This window comes from Bos grunniens, chromosome 5 (assembly GCF_055505025.1).
Source record: "Bos grunniens cultivar Pamir isolate PY7600 chromosome 5, Bosgru_T2T1.0, whole genome shotgun sequence".
NCBI lineage: Eukaryota > Metazoa > Chordata > Mammalia > Artiodactyla > Bovidae > Bos > Bos grunniens.
This window is the reverse complement of record NC_141169.1, coordinates 7020571-7025285: the sequence shown is the minus strand read 5'-3', so window position 1 is coordinate 7025285 and position 4715 is coordinate 7020571.

Here is a 4715-nt window from a genome sequence, read left to right as displayed (position 1 = left end):
TTTGGGTATTCAGTGTCTTTCAGTTAACCTTTTGGAGGACTGCTGTGATGTTGGCTAGTGTAAAACTAACCAGTGGGTCCCCACCTGCATTTTTATTGGTTAATAAGCATCTACCTACCCCATTACGTGGCTGACTCACCAGGTTAATCTCTGCATTACAGCTGTTGGAAAGGATGGCTCTCCAAGCGGCAAGTGTGCCCGAAGTGAGGGTTGCTAGGCAACAGGCCCACCATGCCCGCGCCTCAGAGCTGGCATTTAGCAGTGCAGAACCCCTGCCTGCCCGCCCCCTCAAGCTCAGGGGGCGCACTTCTGCTGCTGGATGCAATCTCCTAAAACATGGCTCCTAGACAACCTGCACCAGTCACCGGAGAGTATCAGAAGGCAGGTTCCGAGGCCCCACAGCAGCAGAACCTCCAGGAGTGAGGCCACAGAAGCCCTTCTGAACAAGCTTCTCAGAAAGGCACACTGACCCAGCGAGGGCACACTGTTAAACAAAACACTTAAAAATTCTTTGGATTTATCTAGGTAATTACAAATAGCTACCTATAGACAACTACAGAATCTGAGGCTTAGTGTGACTTTTTTTTAAGACTCCCCACTCTCATCTGATAGATGGTGAATTACTAATCCACGAAATGGGCGATTATCTTGCAAATTTCAGTTCTGCAAAATCAGCAAAGAATGTTACATTGTCCTGGCACATTCAGCTGGCTCAAGGAGAAAACGAATATTAGACTATATGTGGTATATTTCCATTATTTCTCCAGAAACTTTTAGTTCATTATCAAAGACTCAATCAACCCTTTATTTTTCAGGAGTAGGGTGTGAAATTGTTCTGTAATGTGTAATTATAAAATTGAACCAGCCTAGTGTGTGAATATATCTTAATCTTACATAACCTCAAGAAAAGGGAAAAAGTCAGAAACTTACTGGGAAAAGGCTAGTTGAGGATGTACCAGGTGAAAACAACTCATGATTATTTACATCACAGCCTTGAACACTTTGCATGTTCCATAAGTTAGGTTTCACTGTGAGAAAGGGGACAGCGGGCTGGGGAAGTTAATTAACAATAAGGGACAGATTTCCGTGGGGGTCCAGTGGTTAAGAACCTGCTCGCCAGTGCAGGGAACATGGGTTTGATCCCTGGTCTGGGAAAATTCCACATGCCTCAGGACAACTAGGCCCATGTGCCACGACTACTGAGCCTGTACTCTAAAGCCTGCGTGTTGCAACTGCTAAAGCCTGCTTGTCTAGAGCCTGTGCTCTGCAACAAGTAGTCCCTGCTTGCCACAACTAGAGAAAGTCTGCACAGCAACAAGACCCAGCACAGCCAAAAAGAAATAAGTAAAAATCAAAACAATAAAGGATATAGGATTATGAAGACTTATGTAATAAATTGAAATTCTGTGGCAGTTTCAAATGTGTACAAATTCTTTTGACAGCTGGATCAAAAGATGGGAGTCTAATTAATTACCCAACTTTAGTGACTCATTTTTAACAGTATATATAATGGACCAGACTAGGCTAGAAAAGACAACACAGCTGCCTGCCTCTTTCTCTTGAGATGCTTACTCTTGGCAGGGAGGCCACGTGTAGCTGTTACAGCCATAACCTCAGCTAAGATCTCCCTCGTCAGACAGTATCACCAACAGCCTGCAGACTGTTCCAGTGCCCAGTTTTTTGAACCATCCCTGTGGATACCAACTGGTGCAAAGTGAGTTATTCCTGTTGAGTTCTGACTAAATTGCAGATCTGTGAACAAAAGTGCCTTTTTAAGCCACTAAACGTTTCGGTGCTAGAGATGATCAGAATTTAACCACAGAGCCAACATTCCCAATGCTACTAGGTTTCCCAATCTGTACTGCAGATGCGAACAGATATTCACGAGGAAAATACACGAAGTCGTCAGGCACCTGATAATTTGAAATTTAAAGTTTAGACGCCCCCCCCCCCCCATTCAGAATTAAACTTATTCTTAAATTGGGAGCCATGGCAAAACAGCTACTCCAAAACTATAAAGGTTCCAGTGGTTCCAGGAGTAGAAACAGAAATTTGGCTTTGAGCAGGCTCTGTTCTGAGAGGCATCACTTTCATCATTTGGAAGTAGAGCAATAGGGTAGTCCCAAATTAATCCAAATGTGGTATTAAAGTGTTGCATGGTAAATATCAATCTTTTTGTTTTAAAAATGACACACTTGGGATATTTTCAGGCCCCTGTGGTGCTTTGGTACATCTGCTGACAACTCTAGCTCACAAGGGCTTCCCTGGTGGCTCAGATGGTAAAGAATCTGCCTGCAAAGCATGAGACCCGAGTGCGATCCCTAAAAAGTTTTCATGATCAAGTTTAGGGAGCGTTACAACCATCTCTGTCTGTACCTATGTTCCTTTAGATTCACAGTGCACATCGGCATATTGAAGTCTTGAGATCTTGAGGTGAGAAGTCTGTTTTAACTTAAAGAAAGCCTTGCATGGAATTAACTGTTGGTGGAACCACTAACATCTCAAGGAACAACACTGGGAAATGATGGCTTGGACCACTGGTTCTCCAACTTTCTGACCCCAGGACCTCTTTACATTCTTCAGTTACTGAGCCCCCCACCCCCACCCCTCTGCAAAGAGCTTTTGTTTATGACAGTTAAATCTGTCATTACTTTCCATATTAGGAAATTTTTAAAAAATTTAAAAAATACATTAGCTCAGACTTATGGTCAAGTTGAGACTGACAGGAACCAGATTCACCTCACCTCAAACAATCAAAAATAAAGACAAATTACATGAAAAAAAAAATACGATTTTGAGAACTGACAATAGGCAACAAAGGATAGTTAAGGGGAAAATGAGGTCAGCCTTGAGATTAGCAAGCTTATTACTCTTTTGACAGCTTCTGGGCTATAGTGCAAGGAGGGGGAATAATGAGGGAGCTGAAAGGCACCCCAAGTTGAGGAGACGGAGCTGAGGGTCCGAGGGACCAAGGTGGCTAGAGTGGAAGGGGCTGCAGAGAGCTGCACAGAGCAAGAACCCCAGGCATTCGTAAAGCCCCGCCTAGCCCCCGACGTGAAGTCTTCAGCTGCATTCTGGACTGAACCTGCGTGTGAGGTAATACTCAAGAGTATGGAAAAGCCATCTGAAAGGTTTAGACAGAACAGCGTACGGTGCTCATACAGAGCTGGGGATAGTGCCTGCTCTCACCAGTGAGCTTGGGAAGTGTGACTCGGAACTCTGGATGGAACACACAGTCTTGCTTCAGTAATGGGGAACAATTAACCCTAAACTGAACACTGCTCTGGCCCTGCCTTAAAAACCCCTGCTTATCAGCAAAACTTGAAAGGATCAAAGTTTCCAAATAATTGCATCCCAGAGCAATGCTCTGGAATTTCTACAGCAATAAAAAATACCCAGTACTCAGTTTCTAGTGTCTGGCATCCAATCAAAAATTACCAGGCATTTGCAGCAACATGGATGGATCCAGAGCTTGTCATACTGAGTGGAGTAAGTCAGACAGACAAGGAAAAATATCATATGACATCCCTTATATGCAGAATCTAGAAAGAAATGATTCAAATTTACAAAACAGAAACAGACTCATAGATTTACAGAAAGAACTTATAGTTGCTGGGGGTGGGAGGAAGGGCTAGTTAGGGAGTTCAGGATCCCCATGTACACACTGCCGTATTTAAAATGGATAACCAGCAAGGAGGGCCTAATGTACAGTATAGCAGAGGGAACTCTGCTCAATGTTATGTGACAGCCTGGATGAGGGGGAGGTTTGGGGAGAATGGGTACTTGTATATGTATGGATGAGTCCCTTTGCTGTCCACCTGAAACCATCACAACATTGTTAATTGGCTATACTCCAACATAAAAGTTCCAAAATAATTAAAAAAGTTAAATTTACCAAGCATGCAAAGAAGCAGGAAAATAGTTCATAATGATGAATAATAAAATCTATCAGAACCAACTGAGACCTGATATACACTGTGATAATTAGCAGGTAACAATATTAAAACAGCTAATTGTAACAGTATTCTATTTGGAAAGCGTTAAGTAGTAATACGGAAGATGTAAAAACGGTTCAAATAAAGCATTGTAGGTGAAAACTATAATGTAGCAGATAAAAAAAATACACTGAATAGTCCTGATGACAGACTAGACAGTGCAGAAAAGAACTTAAGCGAACTTAAGAGAATTTTAATAAATGAATTATCACTGAGCCATAGGACAGTCTCAAATGTGTGTAACTGCAGTCTGCTGAATGCGGGGGAAGAAAAATATTTGAAATGATGACTGAAAATTTTCCAAAGTTGATGAAAACTATAAAACTACAGATCCAAGAAACAGCATTAGTAGCAATGAGGCTTCCTAATGCTTTGGATGGAATAGTCCCTCTTTTTTAGTACTAGAAACACTGCCATGTATTAAAAAGCACTTACCAAGATGAGGGTAGGATGACATGAGAGGATAGCACTGAAACACGCATATTACCATATGTGAAACAGATGACCAGTGCAAGTTGACGCATGAAGCGGGGCACCCAAAGCTGGTGCTCTGGGGCAACCCAGAGGGACAGGGTGTGGAGGGAGGTGGGAGGGGGTGCAGGACGGGGGACACGTGCACCCGTGGCTGATTCATGTCAGTGTATGGCAAACCCACCACAATACTGTAAAGTAATTAGCCTTCAATTAAAATAAACATATTAATTTTTTAAAAAAGTATTT